The sequence below is a fragment of the Protopterus annectens genome, chromosome 5.part1 (assembly GCF_019279795.1).
Source record: "Protopterus annectens isolate FY-2018-M chromosome 5.part1, PAN1.0, whole genome shotgun sequence".
Taxonomy (NCBI): Eukaryota; Metazoa; Chordata; order Ceratodontiformes; family Protopteridae; genus Protopterus; species Protopterus annectens.
In genome coordinates this window covers 110,495,802-110,518,239 of record NC_056736.1, presented here as the reverse complement: position 1 = coordinate 110,518,239, position 22,438 = coordinate 110,495,802, and positions in this window count along the sequence as shown.

The following is a 22,438-nucleotide window of genomic DNA, read 5'->3' as shown; positions in this document are numbered from 1 at the left end:
CCAACTGTATCTAACAAGTTTTGATACCCTAAAGTTATTTTAAGAGGTGTGTGTGTAGGTTTAGTTTGCAGGTTCATAGGTGTATACTAAGCTAACAAACAATAGGGCCTTTGTAAGCCTAACCAAACATCGCAAATGTGAGTTTTAGACAGTGACTCTGGCAACAGTAGTCTGTGTCAGGTCTTCTTGGTATTTGTGTCTTTGGGGGAGTCTATGACTGCACCTAGCTTGTAATTGTCTGCAAACCTGGCTAGCCAGTGACCTTTGATGTTGGCTTTGACTTCAGGAAAGTAGATGCCAAAAAGGCATGGTCCCAGCACTGAGCCTTGAGTCTGCTAGTGACTGGCCTCTTTGTGGAAGGAGACTCTCCTAGACTAAGTTCTTCAATCCTAACTGTGAGTCAGCAAGCTATCCAGTGGGTGGCATGTTGGTTTATATCTAATTGTGTGAGTTTGCCTATAATGACTTACTGTTGTATTGTGTTGAATGCTTTGGCCAGGTCAAGGTTGGCAGTATGCACCATTTTTACCCTTTCATTGCTTTGGCGACTTTCTTGAAAAACTCCACCAAAATGAGTAGGCATGACCTACCCTTGGTAAAACCAAAATAGGTTCAGTCCGGTGTCTAAAGGTTTCCTGTATCATTGTTTATCATTTCCTTGATCATTCTTTCCATGACTTTGCATATGACTGTATTTCAGTCAATGACAGTCTTATTCATTCTACAAATAATTTCCTTATAAACTCTCATTGTTACATTTGTCTATCTTGCTCTGTCTTCATATTCTACTTTCCTCTGTTCTAATACCTTTCTTTTTGCTTGACTATTTGTACTGTGAAAGTACTGTGCAGTTTTAAATCCTTTTTTTTAGTTCTACAATTGCAGGGACATATTGTGACAGGCCGCCTTCTAGCTCTTCATGTCTCTGCTCTGATGATGTATCCATCCAGTGTTCAGTCTGTCTCCTTTAGCTTGTGTGTCATTTTCATTACTGGAGAAGCTTTGAAGGGGATTTCATCTCACCTCCAGAAGCATTCTCAATGCTACCTTTTTCAGCTGCTATTTCTTCCATGTACTTCTGTTTCTCACTGAGCACTTTCTTAGCTGCCATTTCTGTTTTTTAATGCTCTGACTTCAATCTACTTGTCCTGGACCACTAGTTATCCAATAGAAACTTCTCATTAATTCATTTTATTTCAATATTGTTTATCCCACTGGGAAGCTTGCAAATATCTTTATTCATCCACCATCACCGGAAGTCTTATCCATTGTAAGAGACCTTTTTAATAATATAGTTGCTATGGAAGATTAGCAATGCCCCCACTCCCAAAAAACACATTGAAAGGTTTTTGTATTACCTTAGAGGATGAGAGCTACTACTACTGCTATGGAAATGACTGACTTTAGGGAGTTTCTGAACAATTCTGAGCCTTGGTAATGGTATTCTGTGAGAATTTGTTTCGAGTTTTTCTCTATCCATCAACTACTGAACATCATTAGCTTCCACCACTGTCCCATTTTTACCCCAGAAGAGAGGTTATCATCTGTGAAGTCCTCAGGATTTTCTGTCAGCTCTAGATCCCTATTACCCTAGCAGCAGCCCAAATGAGTGCAACTATCACAGTGCTGGGCCTGTGACCCATTCTTGCTTCTGTGCATACATCTATTTCTCATCTATAGTGTATGTAGCACTTAGTGCAAACTCATCCTTGGTCTGTGTGTTGACTGCTGGCACACTAATCCACAAGTAGGTATCAAGCCTGCAGTAGATTGTGCTGTCTCCCACCCTCCCTCCACTTAGGATTGCCAAGCTTGTTTTGTTTGTTTAGTCCCACTTACGTTGGACTGGTCATGCAGCTTCAGGTCAATAACCAGTTCCAGGTGATCTGTGTTGAAGTTAGAGCTTTATTCATCGGTCCTATGAATATGACTGCATTTTAAGAATAAAGAGAACAAGTTATTTCTTCTCATTTCATTCCCCAAATGAGTTAAAGTTGTGTTGCAGTGGTTATGGTACCTTTGTTGTACCAAAGATGCGGTCATCAGCGTAGAGAGTAGCACACTATGCAGCTATATTGAAAGTTAGTTGTGTACCATTTGTACATTCAGTGCTACAAGAGTTAATATAGTTTTAACACTGATACCTCTTTGACAGATGGCTCAGAAACTGGATTATTGCAGAAATTACAAAAAGGAATGGCTAACTCAGTTGCAGGGGTATTTTGTGTCTACAAACAGTACCCCATTTGTGAATGCACAAGTAAATTTGTACCAGTTTTCTAATTTACATGTCAAATATTTTGATTGTTAGTAGTTTCCCCTGGTCAGCCAAATCTAGAAAAAGAAATAACTTGCCAAGGTAGTATAGCAACAAAACATTACAAAACTATTTCTGTCTCATTTTGCTGCTGAAACAGTGAGCTTTAATTAAGTCATGTATACTAATGGTAATAACTTAATAAATTTAGCATTTCTAAACAAGCCATTTAATGAATAATGACAAAAATAATGAGAGGAATTTCTTAATTAGATAACACATTAGTCATAATGAAGTATAAATTAAGTAAAAATGAATTTAGTAATACTAATTAATTAAATTATTCATTAGCTAATCATCTCAGCGCAGCATGTTTTACAAGTGCAAAGAATGAGCCAGCTAATTATCTCTTAGGAATTAAGGGGTTAATGAAAAGCAATTCATTTGCGTGATACCTGAGGCTGATAGCGCCATTCCTTCCGGGACCTGACCAGTAGTTCTTGTCTCTGTTTCATTATGCTTGCTTACATATTGTATGAAATGAAAGGATTATTCACCATTGTGATTTGATGACTGCAGTTCCTCTCTCCAGACTGTTCTACAAACTGATTCTTAGGGGGTTTGAGCAAGGTGTGGCTATTACACTCACTGGTGAGTTTCAGGGTGGCTTTAATAATTTTTCTTACACTGTTTTATCCCCACTTGTTTATGTTATGCTGGTATGCTGGCCTTATTCAGTTAAATTCTGTTAAATGGCTTTATAAGATATAATGACAATAATAACTGATCAGCGAAAAAGGGCAAACTGTAAAATGTGTTCTTAGATGGCATATTTGCTCATCAAGTTTACAAATATATGCATGGTATGAATATAAAATACATTGATGTTCTTTAAAAGTTAGCTTTAGAAATAACTTGAAACATAAAATAAAGACTTGCTGTTGCTATGTCTGCTGTAACTTATTATATAAATGATTAATATATGTAATCTAACATGTAAATTAGGTAAAACATTTCACAGGTCAGATTTCATATTAGTAAGCCCTATTCTTTATTGCTGTTCCTCATAGTATCCAAGGCATTAGTCATGAGGTAATCAATGCCCATACTTTCCTTGCAGACAGCACCTCTCGTGTGATCCTAAGTCTTTTTTACGGATTCAGTGACAGATATAATGATCAGAGATATGCTCCCCCACCACCACCAAGAAAGAGAAGTGAGCCAAGTCTCATCATTTTATTCTTTTCCACCACATGTCAGCTGAGCTACTAATTGAATTTAGTTCACCTGGATCAAAGCAGCTGACTTCAAAATCATCAACAATTAGATGTAAACATCACAGGGTTCAAAGATTTCAAATGTATAAAACTTCTACAATTCTATGATGAAATCTATAAATTCAGGTTTAACTGTATTACAAAAATACTGATACAGCAAGTAACTGTGCAAACAAATGTTAGACAACAGCATTGACCTGGCAGTCCTTAGCAGTTCCAAACAAAATGGGATTTAACTTTTGTATTGTGGCTTTATTAAGGGTATATCGTGTCTAATGAATCTGGTCCTCTGCTTTGAGAGAGTAACATAAGCAGTGGACAGGATATATACATACAGCATATCTTGCCTTAGCTGAGGCTTTTGATACCAAACCAGACACTAACATAATACACAAGCTGAATGAGCTCCAAACTGACCCCTACACAGGTGGATATCAAACTGGATGAGGGATAGAATCCATTTAGTGAGGGTGGCAGGTGCATCCTCAGTAAACATGAAGGTCAGAGCTCTGTGCTATGACCTCTCTACTCTTCAGCATCTACTGGATGGATTTCTGGCTAACAAACTTGGCAGATGATTGCAAACATGATGTCATCTTTAAGTTCCCTGTTGATATCCAGAAGATCCACCTGGAACGCAGACATGTCAGCAACTGGTACTCAAACAATGGGTTAAAGATAAATGCTAAACAGTGTAATATTATTCCATTTGGTAAACAATCCCCTCATTCTGCTTACAGAATGGACAACACCCCACTACAAAATGAAATTGTGGTGAGAAACTGGGGAACATGGGTAGATAATTCCCTTACCTTTGACCATCATGTGGAAACAGTGGTTATGAAGTCTTTTTACTGGGCACAGCTAATCGCAAAAGGTATTTCATCTAGATTCAAGAAAGTTCTTGCCCCTCTATATTCTGCATTGATCAGAGCTAATATTGAATACAATGCCCCTTTTGGGATGTAACTTATTATGCATATCAAGCAACCAGAAACAACCCAGAGGTTCCTAAGTATAAATTAAAAAAATAAATCATAGGCTTAAAAGACAACAGCTCCCGGGAGAAGCTAGAAGCATCAGGCCATTAAGCATCCAGTAGTCTAAGACCTCTTATGTCTCAACAAATCAAACAGTCCTAAAATACTATAACCAGGTTCTGAACCTACTTTAGCAAATAAACCAAACATGGTGGAAAAACAGATTTGTCATGCACTGTTAACCCTTCTATGGAACAAATGTCCACTCCAAAGTTAGCAAATGCAACATACTATCTTCCTACAAAACAAATATAGACAACTGGATGGATATCCATAAATTTACCCATGGATTGACTGGCTTTTTGCTCCTTGAAAAAAAAAGGTAAGGTCTGAGGAGGTTACTGGCAAGACAGAAATGGACATTGGGTCCGGTTGCCAAGTATTTTCTATGATTCTGTGATATTAAGACACCAAAAATGTATAGAAAATCTGAAAAAAATTGGGAAAAGCATGAGATTAATATTCTGATTCTGTTTTGGAGCATAGCAAATAGAAGAACAAGTCTTTGAAGATTGTGCATGGATTACAAAACTGTTTATGATTCAGTCATGGCACTACCCTAAAGTTTTTATAGAACAATTGCAAATCCAAAAGGATAGATGTACTTAAAGAATACAAATGAAAAAAGCATAAACATTCTTCAACCAGCTGCACCACAACCATAATTTTTAAATGCTACAGCAGCATGCTGTACTTCAAAATGGTAGAAGTAATAATTGGGAGAGAGTACTAGAAAGCAGTACACTACAAGGCACTGCATGAGGTCATTCATAGTAACTTCAGTCATTCCACCAAATCTACTGAAAGCTGAAAGCATGATACCAGATGCATCAGTGATTATCATCATCATCACTGTCATACATGTTACAGGTGAATCACCTCTTGTCATTTGTATCAGTGACAAGACACACACAGAATGCTGTTTCATGCACATACCGAGCATGAGTACTGGACATGCATTACCCTAATATTGAAAGAGCAGAAGGGTCAAAGGGCATTGACTACACCTGACTTGACTGCTAGTGAGAAAGGATGTGCAAAAGCAAACAAAATGTTACGGTATCTTCAAAATGAAAAACACTACAGGCACAGAGGTAGTGCTTCCATTCTACTGGACCCAAGTCAGGCCTCATCTTGTATTTTTTTTCCATTTCAGAAGGCCTGAAAATGGGCATCAGACTGCTTGAGAGAGTCCAGAGGAAGGCAATATACGTACATAAGATGTAGGGAAAATAATATAATCAAAGACTAAATGAAGCTGCAACTCTTGTCACTAGAGACCTGAAATGATAAAAGGAGCATATTATGGGTGCAGAAGGTCACACTGTGCAGACATGAAGAGATTCTCCTGAATAAGAAGGACAGAGGAGGAAGGATGAGGGGCATCAGAGAAAGATGGATGAGGGACATCAGAGGAGGAAAAATGAGGGACATCAGAGGAGGAAGTATGAGGGGCATCAGAGGAGGAAGGATGAGGAACATCAGAGAAGGAAGGATGAGGGACATCAAAGGAGGAAGGATGGGGGACATTACCAGCAGACTGTAGGGAGTAACTACTTTACCAAGAAGGATGTCGTGGACCGAATGGATGAACTATGAAAAAGGTTGTAGTAAGAGAATACCCAGAAGCATTAAAGTGTCCCAGGAGTGGTGAATGGGTGAGGTGAATATAAGGCTGTACAAGATGTATATTAATGCACACGCAGTTAAAGGTCAGAGTAAAAAGACCTACTGTCCCTTTCTACCATCAAACAGATGCAATATAAAATAGCAGCACCAGTAACTAAATTCAGTATTGGCATTTTTTCACTCTATATTTTGTATAGAGACAAAGGGTGGAGAAATTCAAGACCCATACTCATTCACATGATGGTGGGCATGTGGTGTACACTCATTTTTAGGATAGCCAAAAAAATCATAATCAGTATTCAGTGCTTTATTGTGGTCTGTAGAAGGGAAATGCCTAAAATAAACCTTATCGTAGAAGTACCAGGAGTATAAGATGAAATCCATATTACAAAAACTTTTTTTTTATTGTCTACACTGACTGTACATGTAGTATTGCACAGAAATGCTACTGTTAAGACATGAAGTCAGTCAGAATGGGGGGGGGCATCATAAGTTAAAAGAAACAAAATTCCCTGATCTTTCTTCTCTGGTGCCATTGTGGCTATGCATACACACTTCAGAAGTTAAGAGCAGTGTGGCTGTAAACCTTTCACAGAAATATTTGATTTATAATATTTTAGTTAGACAGAGTGTCTGGGGTTGGAGGAGACAGAGAGTGGAAGGACAGGAGAGAAGAGAAGAACAGATTGATTGGAATGTGTTCCTCTGTTGATGAACACCTGAAATCCATATTCTTATTTTATCTGCAGTCATTTTAGTTGTACATAAATGATATACATATTGATAGATTCATTTGCAGTCAGGAAGGGAAGTGTATCATAATATGCCTGCTCCAAGCAGAAATAAGTAAAAATATAATTTATGTTATTCATCTTTTTATCAATATCATTTAAAAAAATCTCCAAGACAAGTAGTTCCTGAATTGTCTCTATTGTTGTCACCTTTGTAGACAGCCATTTGATACAATGGGCTATCCTACTCAAGCCTCATTATACTTAGTAAACTTAATCGTTTTTTGTTTTTTTTTTGTATACTTTCTTAAAAATCCTAGTCATATGAAGAAATATAGGTTAAGAAATGCACTGTATACAAAGATTAAGCACATTATTCTCACAATATAACATAAAAGTTTTTTTTTTGTCTAGTCTCATACACTGACAAAGAAATCTAATTGCAATATCTGGCATTATCAGAAATTTAAACTTTTTGTTATTTTCTAAAATTATTGCTGCTGTGTTTATGCAGTGGATCTGTACCTGTAATGTGGCATCTATCAAAGCAGAGTTCTTTGCTGTAAACACCCACAACCATGCAGATGCCATCTTCCTAATAGTCAATGGGGTTGTATGCATACATCGACTAAAGTGGGTTGCACTTTTTACTCATTTTCACTGTAGTTCTGTGAATAAGTGACATGAGGAGTGCATCACAGATTTCTGACTTGGATAAAGAAGAGAGCACACACAAAGCCAAAGAGAAAGAGAGGGGCACATGCAAGAGTATGATGGGTTTGCAAGAAGCACAGCTTTAGAATTTTTGCAGTTCTCTATTTAATGAGCTCCCTGGATTTTTAATGAGCTCCCCGATATCCATTGAGTAGCAGGAGGTGACCATATCACTGCAGTTTACTTTATTCAGTTTAGTTGAATGAAGCCACAAACACACATAGTAACTGTAATAATATCCTATAGTGCACACACTGGCATTTTCACAGAGATGGGTGCATCTTTTCCCAAGCATACAAACAGAAATAATGGGACATAACAGATTCAACACTGAGTTTGAGAGGGCATTTTAATAGAAGATTAAGCCTCATATGTATAGAAAAGTATGTGTTTGTATCGTCATCATGAAATCAGTTCTCACATGCAATATTATTGAACCTTTATGCACAAATAGAGCTTGCATTTAAACAGACACCAGCAGAATCTCAACAATAACCAGTCTTTTTGTCTCCCGCAGAATTCCCCTGCTGACCAACAAGTGCTCAGCTTCTGCTCTAATTTTGTTCCAAACCTCCATGGCCAGTACAGCCTCGTACCTATGGGTGGAGCAGGTGGCCAGCAAGTCTCCTGCTGGTTGAAGCTGTTGCAGGTTGGATGGGATGGAGACATGGAGGCTGATACATGGGAGATGAAATGGAGCTAGCAGCCTGCAGCATTATATATATTGTTGTGTTTGCCAGGGCTTTTCTCCCCAAGACCCAACCTTCAGTGCACTTAGTCTGTTTGGTAGGCTGGGCCAAGCATATGAGTGGCTGGGAATACTGCGGTAATGTTGTAAAAGATATTGTTGCCAAACATAACACCTTTGTGACCTCATCTCAGCAAACAAATAATGAATTTCCAAAAAAAACAACCTGCAATCCTCCTGTGCTAGGCAGAAGCTAAACAGGGTGGTAGTGGAATTGCAGGCAGCCCAAAGTAGGCAAGCATGAAGGGACATGGGGAAGGAAAAAAGAAATACCGAAATCTACTGTGTCCATAAGGTACAGGAGCAGAAGAACAGATAAATGAGTCCAAATGCACATCGAGAAAGTACATTATAGCATGAGGTACAGAAGGAGACAGTAGCAACCAGGAAAACCTAGAGAAATACCAGAAAAAACATTAAAATAAGGCAAGGCTTGCATTCAGTCACAGTTCGGCAAGGCTTGCATGCAGTCACAGTCAGGACATCTGCAGGAACATGAATGTTCCTGCTTGCTGACAAGTTAGGGACCATGTAAGAAGTGCACACACAGTGCAGGTGTACCTATGACAGTGTATGCATAAATGATAAATCACTAAAGTAAAAAGTGGCACACAGCTATCTGTGTAGTTGCAGGTTCACTTCTATAACATGTCCACAGCACCACTACACCACCTAACCTCTTAGTACAGGAAATCTGGACAAAGCCTAAAAGAAGGTGGTTACAAAAGCCCAAATACCAGGACAAATGTTAAATATCACTCCTATAAATGTAGAAAGGAGATTAATAGGAGTTTTGTTAGCATGCATATTCTGAAGCATATGATGTCTGAAACTCAAGTGAGTTTCATTACGTAGTGACTGCAATGCACAGTGACATGTCAGAAAGCCTAAGATTGCACAAGTAACACATTCATATTAATTAACAGATACCAGGATACATGTCAGAACTGTAGCAAGCCTAGTAGGATGGTATGTCAACTGACAGGCTGTAGTCTGCTCCCAACCATGCTGGGCATATAAACACCTGTGGTACACAAATGTGAAACATGTAGGTCACAGTGGGCCACACTGGCCACAGTAGACATACCATCAGATGGCAGGAGTATATAGGGCAGTCTGCCTGCATAATAGAGGGGTAGCAAAGGCAGACAAGAGCAGAAGGATGTGCAGAGGTAAGGAAGGTATGGGGGAGGTAATTAAAAGCAAGTAGACTGTCCTGCACAGATGCACAAAATAAAAGGGTCCTATGAAAGTCAAAACTGATGCTCGATGCAATGTCAGCAGCACAGATGGACAGGAAGCAAGACAGATACAGTAGGGTACACGGCAGGGACAGAGCAGTGCAATACATACCCAATAGTAGCTACATAGTAGCCCTATGAGATGTCCAAGGAAGGTGGCCTACTGAGGTAAACACACACACACACACACACACACACACACACACACACACACACACACACACACACACACACACACACATTCACACACACACTCTGAATGAGGTATGCAAGCTGATACACAAATGGATAATCCCTGCCCTATGCAGGACAGAAAAGGCCAAAAAGACTAGGTCAGACTACATCAGTGTTGAAACACAGATGCAAGAGAGAATGCAAACACATAATGGATGTGAAGACATTATTGTACCTGCTATGGCTTTCCCAAGTTGCAACACAAACAGTAGCAACATTGAACATGTGACTATGTCCTAAGAAAACATCTGTGGACTATCCCAGACACATACAGATACACATGTAGGCTGTGTCTCATACCATTGCACAGACACGTAGTTAGACCTCAACTGCACTATAGTAAAACACAACAGTTCATAAAGACAGTACTGCTAAGAAGATGATGGTGAGTCACCTGAGCATACACTGTATTGGTGGATGGTTCCTGGGGGCAGTACCTAACAGTGACCTAATATATATATATATATATATATATATATATATATATATATATATATGTGTGTGTGTGTGTGTGTATGTATATATATATATATATATATATATATATATATATATATATACACACACACACACACACACACACACACATATATATATATATATATATATATATATATATATATATATATATAAATATATATATTTCGCCATGTAGTGCATTGTAGGAGACCTGGGATATCATAGATCCTCAGCAGCAACAGGAGCAGGAACAACAATAACAGCTAGGCAAACTATAACAGCTATGTTCTGGGACATATAGGTATAACCTATTGTACAGTACTTTCCCACAAGGGAAAACCAAACTAGTCATAGAAAGATATGTATATCACTTGGAGAAAACTACAGGCACATGTCATTACAACAGCCACAGACAAGGGAGAGGTGTTAGAAACGCCATAGGCCATCAGCATGTCCCCAGTGCTGTATCTGTTCCCTTAGCATGGTTAATGGCTGGCATTCACAAGTAGGGATACACCCACCTGTACAAATAACACAGAACTTACAACATACTGCATATATGGAAGTGATAATAGCTATCTGACAACAGGGTCCCTGAAGTGGACCATCAGCTGGTACCATCACACTATACAGGCGGGTTGTTAAATGAAAGCTCTGACATTGCATGACATCAGTGCAGATATGTATCCTATTAATAGTGGTAGGTACATCATGCGTCATCATGCCAAGCTCTCTGACCTGACCATAGTGATACGTATCACAGAGGCAAAAATCATAGACTTGGCCCACTCTCATATTTTACTTGCAGATGAACACATTCCCTATGAAAGCTGTTATATGCCAGCAATTGTATTTTGGAAAAATGTCGAATCACTGCATAGCTCCAGTATTGTATGCAGTCATGACTAGTGATCAGCCATGGTATATGGTGTTCTGTGGGGCATCACTGATGAGATATGTAAAACTTTGGTCTACATCTGGTTGTGACTATGTCATCATCTTCTTTTGGCTGTTCCCGTTAGGGGTCGCCACAGTGGATCACCTGTTTCCATTTCTTCCTGTCCTCTGCATCTTGATCTGTCACACCAACCACCTGCATGTCCTCTCTCACCACATCCATAAACCTTATCGTAGGCCTTCCTCTTTTCCTGTTACCTGGTAGCTTCATCCTTAGCATCTTTTTCCCAATATACTCAGCATCCCTCCTCAGCACATGTCCAAACCAACGTAATCTTGCCTCTCTGGCTTTGTCTCCAAACCTTCCAACCTGGGCTGACCCTCTAATATACTTATTCCAAATCCTGTCCACCCTCGTCACACCCAGTGCAAATCTTAACATCTTTAACTCTGCCACATCCAGCTCAGACTCATGCCTTTTTGTCAATGCCACTGTCTCCAACCCATATAACATAGCTGGTCTCACTACCCTCTTGTAGACCTTCCCTTTCACTCTTACAGGTACTCGTCTGTCACAAATCACTCCTGACACTCTTCTCCACCCACTCCATCCTGCCTGTACTCTCTTCTTCACCTCTCTTCCACACTCACCGTTACTCTGAACTATGGACCCCAAGTATTTAAACTCATCCACCTTCGCCACCTCTACTCCTTGCATCCTCACCATTCTTCTATCCTTCCTCTCATTCGCACACACATATATTCTGTCTTAGTCCTGCTGACCTTCATTCCTCTTCTCTCTAGAGCATATCTCCATCTCTCCAGGGTCTCCTCCACCTGTTCCCTACTCTCACTACAGATCACAATGTCATCTGCAAACATCATAGTCCATGGGGACTCCTGTCTGACTCGTCTGTCAACCTATCCATCACCATTGCAAATAAGAAAGGGCTCAGAGCTGATCCTTGATGTAACCCCACCTCCACCTTAAATGCATCCGTCACTCCCACCCCAGACCTCACTGCTGTCACACTACCCTCGTACATATCCTGTACCACTCTTACATACTTCTCTGACACTCCTGACTTCCTCATACAATACCACAACTCCTCTCTAGGCACCCTGTCATATGCTTTCTCTAAGTCTACAAAAACACAATGCAACTCCTTCTGACATTCTCTGTACTTCTCCATCAACACTCTCAGAGCAAACATCGCATCTGTAGTGCTCTTTCCCGGCATGAAACCATACTGCTGTTCACTAATCATCACGTCCCTTCTTAACCTAGCTTCCACTACTCTATCCCATAACTTCATGCTGTGACTGATCAATTTAATCCCTCTGTAGTTACTACAGCTCTGCACATCACCCATATTCTTAAAAATCGGTACCAAAACACTTTTTCTCCATTTCTCAGGCATCCTCTCACTTTCTAAGATTTCATTAAACAATCTGGTTAAAAGCTCCACTGCCATTTCATCTAAACACCTCCATGCTTCCACAGGTATATCATCTGGGCCAACAGCCTTTCCATTCTTCATTCTCTTCATAGCTATCCTTACTTCCTCCTTGCTAATCCATTGTGCTTCATGATTCACTATCCCTACATCATCCAACCTTCCTTCCCTCTCATTCTCTTCATTCATCAACCCCTCAAAGTACTCTTTCCATCTCCTCAACACACTCTCCTCGCTTGTGAGTATGTTTCTTTCATTATCCTTTATCACTTTTACCTGCTGCACATCTTTCCTAGCTCGATCCCTCTGTCTAGCCAATTGGTACAGGTCCTTTTCTCCCTCCTTAGTGTCCAACCTTTCATACAACTCTTCATATGCCTTATCCTTAGCCTTCACCACCTCTCTCTTTGCCATGCACCTCATCTCCTTATACTCTTGTCTACTTTCTTCATCTCTCTGACAATCCCACTTCTTCTTTACCAACCTCTTTGCCTGTATACTCTTCTGTACTTCCTCATTCCACCACTATGTCTCCTTGTCATCCATCCTCTGTCCCGATGTGATACCAAGCACCTTTCAAGCCGTCTCCCTTACAAGCTCTGCTGTAGTTACCCAGATATTTGGTAACTCTTCACTGCAACCCAGTGCCTGTCTTAACTCATCCCTGAACTGGTTGTGACTATGTATTAACCGACTTTCAATGTACTGCTCTCAAGGCAGTTCAGCAACATGTACCCACAGCATTGCCCAAAGGCTGCTTATTTCATCTCACACAAATAATATGGAGCTTGCTGCAGCAGAACCATTTCTCCACATTTTATGGCATGAATATGTTGTTTGCAACACAAATGTACATGGTGGTTGCATTATCATTTCTTAAGGAGGATGAGTTTATGCATTCACAGAGCTGAAGGACATATTTCCACCTGTCCTACAGGATGTTCTGCAATACATTAACAATCACTATATTACAGGCTGTTGTAAGAAGCATTCTGTGCAGCTGCAGGTTGTGAAAAGACTTCCACCAATGTAGCCTTTCAGCTTTTAAAATGTGTCAGACCTGGTAGACAGTGACCTACAGTGTATGCAGAACATAGTGGAGGCCTGCCATTGGTGCTCAGTGTGCTGTTAGGATGGCTATCATGTAGCCTACAAGACCTTCTTACTATCATCCAGCATGAACAGAACAGAACACCAAAGAGGATCAGAGGGAAGCATGCTTAAGAGGACATATGCCTATACCTGAAAGGAAGGTTATATAAAAGCGCAAGCTGAGATTTTTGTCAGTGTTGCAAAGCCAGCAATATTAAAGCAGTACCATGGACTGTCTATATGCTATAGCACATAACTATCACATGTAGGCATGTTTCAATTACAGCAACATCAAGTTGGAAACAGTTCATTTTTCCCTTCTTTCTAAAGGGTTGAAATTTATACCCACGAGCCCTTTTAATGTAGTAGATAGCATAAGTGAATTGAAATTATTCACAAGGAAATTAAACCTAGCTATGCAGTTCAAGAACAAAAATGAGCTATCTGAACAGTCTAATTTATTTAAGACCAAAAGTAGTTATATACCTATTAGTCATACTTATGTAACAAATTATGAGAAAAAATCAGTAAGGGATTTATATTCCCTACATAGGAAAGTTAAGAGAACTAATACAAATCAGAATTTAACATGTGAAGAAAGTATATTGTTAAGAGAACTTAGATGTGATAGAACTATTAGAATTATGAAACCGGACAAGGGTGGGGGGATGGTAATTTATGATGCATTATGTTACAGTGGCATCATACATGACATCCTTTACAATTCTGGAAATTATGAACCTATATCTATTAACGAAATAAATCAAGCTTATAGGAGAATTGATATGTTTTTGGAAGACTACCTATTAGAGAATCGAATTAATGAAGAAATGTATAACTACATGTCAGTAACAGATCCAGTATTGGCTACTATAGTAGGTATTCCGAAAACTCATAAGGACACTAAAAACCCCCCTTTTCGTCCTATAATATCAGGAAGTAAGTCCAAAACCTTTAGGATAGGAGAAGTAATAGATAAATTACTAAAACCAATGTATTCTCAGATTAAACATCTGACAAAAGATTCATGGGAGTTTTTGAAAAAATACCCAGTCAATATAGACAAACAGAATCTATTATTTACAGCTATGTTCTGGGACATATAGGTATAACCTATTGTACAGTACTTTCCCACAAGGGAAAACCAAACTAGTCATAGAAAGATATGTATATCACTTGGAGAAAACTACAGGCACATGTCATTACAACAGCCACAGACAAGGGAGAGGTGTTAGAAAAGCCATAGGCGATCAGCATGTCCCCAGTGCTGTATCTGTTCCCTTAGCATGGTTAATGGCTGGCATCCACAAGTAGGGATACACCCACCTGTACAAATAACACAGAACTTACAACATACTGCATATATGGAAGTGGTAATAGCTATCTGACAACAGGGTCCCTGAAGTGGACCATCAGCTGGTACCATCACACTATACAGGTGGGTTGTTAAATGAAAGCTCTGACATTGCATGACATCAGTGCAGATATGTATCCTATCAATAGTGGTAGGTACATTATGCGTCATCATGCCAAGCTCTCTGACCTGACCATAGTGATACGTATCACAGAGGCAAAAATCATAGACTTGGCCCACTCTCATATTTTACTTCATGGATGAACACATTCCCTATGAAAGCTGTTATATGCCAGCAATTGTATTTTGGAAAAATGTCGAATCACTGCATAGCTCCAGTATTGTATGCAGTCATGACTAGTGATCAGTCATGGTATATGGTGTTCTGTGGGGCATCACTGATGAGATATGTAAAACTTTGGTCTACATCTGGTTGTGACTATGTCATCATCTTCTTTTGGCTGTTCCCATTAGGGGTCGCCACAGTGGATCACCTGTTTCCATTTCTTCCTGTCCTCTGCATCTTGATCTGTCACACCAACCACCTGCATGTCCTCTCTCACCACATCCATAAACCTTATCGTAGGCCTTCCTCTTTTCCTGTTACCTGGTAGCTTCATCCTTAGCATCTTTTTCCCAATATACTCAGCATCCCTCCTCAGCACATGTCCATACCAACGTAATCTTGCCTCTCTGGCTTTGTCTCCAAACCTTCCAACCTGGGCTGACCCTCTAATATACTTATTCCAAATCCTGTCCACCCTCGTCACACCCAGTGCAAATCTTAACATCTTTAACTCTGCCACATCCAGCTCAGACTCATGCCTTTTTGTCAATGCCACTGTCTCCAACCCATATAACATAGCTGGTCTCACTACCCTCTTGTAGACCTTCCCTTTCACTCTTACAGGTACTCGTCTGTCACAAATCACTCCTGACACTATTCTCCACCCACTCCATCCTGCCTGTACTCTCTTCTTCACCTCTCTTCCACACTCACCGTTACTCAGAACTATGGACCCCAAGTATTTAAACTCATCCACCTTCACCACCTCTACTCCTTGCATCCTCACCATTCTTCTATCCTTCCTCTCATTCACACACACATATATTCTGTCTTAGACCTGCTGACCTTCATTCCTCTTCTCTCTAGAGCATATCTCCATCTCTCCAGGGTCTCCTCCACCTGTTCCCTACTCTCACTACAGATCACAATGTCATCTGCAAACATCATAGTCCATGGGGACTCCTGTCTAACTTCGTCTGTCAACCTGTCCATCACCATTGCAAATAAGAAAGGGCTCAGAGCTGATCCTTGATGTAACCCCACCTCCACCTTAAATGCATCCGTCACTCCCACCGCAGACCTCACCGCTGTCACACTACCCTCGTACATATCCTGTAGCACTCTTACATACTTCTCTGACACTCCTGACTTCCTCATACAATACCACAACTCCTCTCTGGGCACCCTGTCATATGCTTTCTCTAAGTCTACAAAACACAATGCAACTCCTTCTGACATTCTCTGTACTTCTCCATCAACACTCTCAGAGCAAACATCGCATCTGTAGTGCTCTTTCCGGCATGAAACCATACTGCTGTTCACTAATCATCACGTCCCTTCTTAACCTAGCTTCCACTACTCTATCCCATAACTTCATGCTGTGACTGATCAATTTAATCCCTCTGTAGTTACTACAGCTCTGCACATCACCCTTATTCTTAAAAATCGGTACCAAAACACTTTTTCTCCATTTCTCAGGCATCCTCTCACTTTCTAAGATTTCATTAAACAATCTGGTTAAAAGCTCCACTGCCATTTCACCTAAACACCTCCATGCTTCCACAGGTATATCATCTGGGCCAACAGCCTTTCCATTCTTCATTCTCTTCATAGCTATCCTTACTTCCTCCTTGCTAATCCATTATACTTCATGATTCACTATCCCTACATCATCCAACCTTCTCTCCCTCTCATTCTCTTCATTCATCAACCCCTCAAAGTACTCTTTCCATCTCCTCAACACACTCTCCTCGCTTGTGAGTATGTTTCTTTCATTATCCTTTATCACTTTTACCTGCTGCACATCTTTCCTAGCTCGATCCCTCCATCTAGCCAATTGGTACAGGTCCTTTTCTCCCTCCTTAGTGTCCAACCTTTCATACAACTCTTCATATGCCTTATCCTTAGCCTTTGCCACCTCTCTCTTTGCCATGCACCTCATCTCCTTATACTCTTGTCTACTTTCTTCATCTCTCTGACAATCCCACTTCTTCTTTACCAACCTCTTTGCCTGTATACTCTTCTGTACTTCCTCATTCCACCACTATGTCTCCTTGTCGTCCATCCTCTGTCCCGATGTGATACCAAGCACCTTTCAAGCCGTCTCCCTTACAAGCTCTGCTGTAGTTACCCAGATATTTGGTAACTCTTCACTGCCACCCAGTGCCTGTCTTAACTCATCCCTGAACTGGTTGTGACTATGTATTAACCGACTTTCAATGTACTGCTCTCAAGGCAGTTCAGCAACATGTACCCACAGCATTGCCCAAAGGCTGCTTATTTCATCTCACACAAATAATATGGAGCTTGCTGCAGCAGAACCATCTCTCCACATTTTATGGCATGAATATGTTGTTTGCAACACAAATGTACATGGTGGTTGCATTATCATTTCTTAAGGAGGATGAGTTTATGCATTCCCAGAGCTGAAGGACATATTTCCACCTGTCCTACAGGATGTTCTGCAATACATTAACAATCACTATATTACAGGCTGTTGTAAGAAGCATTCTGCGCAGCTGCATGTTGTGAAAAGACTTCCACCAATGTAGCCTTTCAGCTTTTAAAATGTGTCAGACCTGGTAGACAGTGACCTACAGTGTATGCAGAACATAGTGGAGGCCTGCCATTGGTGCTCAGTGTGCTGTTAGGATGGCTATCATGTAGCCTACAGGACCTTCTTACTATCATCCAGCATGAACAGAACAGAACACCAAAGAGGATCAGAGGGAAGCATGCTTAAGAGGACATCTGCCTATACCTGAAAGGAAGGTTATATAAAAGCGCAAGCTGAGATTTTTGTCAGTGTTGCAAAGCCAGCAATATTAAAGCAGTACCATGGACTGTCTATATGCCATAGCACATAACTATCACATGTAGGCATGTTTCAATTACAGCAACATCAAGTTGGAAACAGTTCATTTTTCCCTTCTTTCTAAAGGGTTGAAATTTATACCCACGAGCCCTTTTAATGTAGTAGATAGCATAAGTGAATTGAAATTATTCACAAGGAAATTAAACCTAGCTATGCAGTTCAAGAACAAAAATGAGCTATCTGAACAGTCTAATTTATTTAAGACCAAAGTAGTTATATACCTATTAGTCATACTTATGTAACAAATTATGAGAAAAATCAGTAAGGGATTTATATTCCCTACATAGGAAAGTTAAGAGAACTAATACAAATCAGAATTTAACATGTGAAGAAAGTATATTGTTAAGAGAACTTAGATGTGATAGAACTATTAGAATTATGAAACCGGACAAGGGTGGGGGGATGGTAATTTATGATGCATTATGTTACAGTGGCATCATACATGACATCCTTTACAATTCTGGAAATTATGAACCTATATCTATTAACGAAATAAATCAAGCTTATAGGAGAATTGATATGTTTTTGGAAGACTACCTATTAGAGAATCGAATTAATGAAGAAATGTATAACTATATGTCAGTAACAGATCCAGTATTGGCTACCATAGTAGGTATTCCGAAAACTCATAAGGACACTAAAAACCCCCCTTTTCGTCCTATAATATCAGGAAGTAAGTCCAAAACCTTTAGGATAGGAGAAGTAATAGATAAATTACTAAAACCAATGTATTCTCAGATTAAACATCTGACAAAAGATTCATGGGAGTTTTTGAAAAAATACCCAGTCAATATAGACAAACAGAATCTATTATTTACATCAGTAGATGTAGTGGATCTTTTTTCTTGTATCCCCTTGGATGAAGGGTTACAGGCTTTAACCAATAGTTTGAGAAAACATTCAGGAATGACTTGGGACAGAATATCACTATTAGTGGAACTTACAAGTATTGTATTAGAAAATAACTTTATATACTATGAAGGGGAAACTTTCAGGCAGACCAAGGGAGTAGCTATGGGCGGCTTGCCCTATATATGCTAACTTGGTCTTACTTGATTGGGAAGAGAACACCATTTTTGAAAGCTCATTTTTTGCTAACATACAGTATTATTCGCGATTTTTGGATGATTTGTATATCTTATGGAAAGGCGACATACAAACATTTGAAGGTTTTACCAAATACTTAAATTTGTCCAGTGATTATTTGAAATTCACCAATGAGAGTAGTACATTGGGAGTCGCATATTTAGACACTCTTGTTTATTTAGAGGAAGGACAGTTCAAATCCAAAATAAATAGGAAAACTACTTTTTCAAATTCCTATTTAGATTACAGTAGCAATCATCCTCACAAGTTAAAATACAATATATATAAGGGGCAAGTCATAAGAGCAATGAGAATGACATCTGATAGAAAGGAAACAGAAGTAGAATTGGCTTTTATAAAGAATTTATTTAGGGAGAGAGGTTATGATGAACAGATGATGTTAGACGTAGAGAACTATACAAGTAAGGAAGGGGGGTTCAAATACCCATCCCTATTAGGTACTCAAAGTTTAGTGACAGAAGGAACTATAAGTAAGGAAGCAAAGGACAAAAAAGAAGGAGTGCTATTCAAACAAGCATGTATAGTACAATATGGACCATATTCCAATCAAGTAAAAGAAATTTTGAACAAGAATTGGCAAATATTTTCAATGGATGAAGAAACACACATGATTTTAGGGCCCAAACCACATTTTGTGTACAAGATGGGCAAGAATTTGAAATATCTATTTGAAAATAGCCTTACAAGTGATATTAATAATATGAAACACACCTGTAAATGTGGGGCTTGTGGCCAATGTAGTCATATATATACAGATAATACAATAGTTTTAGAGAATTATAATGGAACTGTAATTAGACCAGTATATGGTAATTGTCTTACCAGTATGATTATATACATTGCTAAGTGTAATATACGTCCAGCTTATTATATTGGTAGGACTGAAAGACAATTTAAGAAAAGAATATATTCTCATTTATATAGCATTAAAACTAAGGATGGAAGAAATGCGTTATTTAAGCATATAAATGGTGTAGGCATAGAACACACTTTTAAATTTGCCATCCTGGAGAAAATAAAACCAAACCCGAGGGGGGGTAACATAAAGAATTGGTTGGCATTCAAAGAATATTGGTGGCAAATATACACAGACGCCATGACTTGGCCTGGAATTAATGATTACATCACAGTCAAACCACTATTGATGGTTAAGAATTAATGTTTTCAGGTCATTATAATGACATCTATAGTGATAAAAAGCAATTTACAGTTTTAATGTTATAGTAATCTTTAAGGTCTAATTTCCATTATAATATATATACTTAGAACTATGGTAAATTCTTATAAGAATATAGCGTATGGCATTGACAATATTGTATGAAGTTTTAGGTAGAAGTTATCTACTTTTACTTATATTAAGGTATATATTTTAATAGGAATATTTTAATAAGAATATTAGTATGTGATATTCCTTATTTTATAAGAACATATAGTGAAATAAGTATTTTTAGTACTATTGTAAAGATTTAAGGGACTGTAACAGTATTATGCTTTTATAGTAAATCAGTTATTCAACACTGTTGCTTTAAGTAAGTTAAAAAACTTTTTGGCGCCATTACTTGTATTTAAACAGTGATTGATGAGCATTTTAATTGTTCTGAGGAAGCTCGAGTGTATCGAGTGAAAGCGCTCAACGTCTTTTGTATTGGAATAAATTGTTTTATTATATACAGTCCTGGAATACTTTTTGTCAACTTTAAAGTGACTTTTCAACTCTTCATTTGAAATTGCTGATTGAAGTTTTGTTTAAACACATCTTAGGCAATTCATCTGCTTCTACTAGCTTTGGATTTTGGTTCCTGGTATCTACGAGTGTGTTCAGTGCTTTGCTCTTACTGTTTTCACTTCTGTGAGTTTTTGCTGCTGTGTTCAGATGTCGACCATAGCACATAACTATCACATGTAGGCATGTAGTGACACTACATGAACATACAAATGCAGTAGAAAGACCCGACACACATCAGAAAGAGATACTGCTGCACTACACTACACTACATCATACCACATCCACCTACAAGTTTACGACAGTGTTGCAACACATGTATATATTTTAGAGTGCTGTCTGTATATCACATGGTTTCACATATGAATAAAATATGTGGACAGCACATGCATGGAGTTCAATTGTTACACTTGCCAGTGATGTTTTGTGTACTATGTCATTATGTATGTTTGCGTTCCATAGACCACCCTTAACATAGACGAGCATGGGTAAGGTTGTGGGTGTGTTTGTGCACAGTGCTACCACTGTGCTTAGTACTGACACCATTGTATGCTGGCATTGGATATGTATCTGCATTTGTCTCAGATAGTCCACAGATATTCTCCTAGGACATAGTTACATGTTTGATGTTGTCATTATATGTGCTGAAACTTGGGAAAGCCATTGCAGGTACTATCATGTGTCCACCATGGGCTGCCCACTGCCTAATGTCAGCATCCCATTTTATGTATTTGCATTCTCTCCTACATCTGTGTTTTAACACGAATGTAGTTCGACCTACTGTTTTTTAGCCTTTTCTGCCCTGCATATGGCAGGGATAGTCCTGTTGCATATCAGGTTGTGTACCTTGTTTATACTGTGTGTGTGTGGGGTGGGGGGGGGGTGTTTGTGTATGTGTATACTTTCACAGGCCACCTCCCTCAGTCATCTCACAGGGCTATTATGAAGCTGCTACCTCCATTATGCACTATCTCATGGGAGGACTGCCCTGTGTGCTCCTGCCATCTGACGGTATGTCCATCCTGCCCAATGTGTCCCACTGTGATCTGCATGTTTCACATTTGTGTACCACAAGTGCTTATATGCCTAGCATGGTTGGTGGCAGGCTTCAGCCTGTTAGTTCAAATACCATTCTAATAGGCTTGCTGTGATCCTGACATGTATACTGGCATCCATTTTAATGTGGCCCTCATACAATTTGAAGTTTTATGACAAGTCACTGTGCATTTCAGTCACTACAAAATGAGGTCTACTTGAATTTCAGACTTCATATCCTTCAGAATATGTATATGAACACAACTCCTGTTATTCTATCTC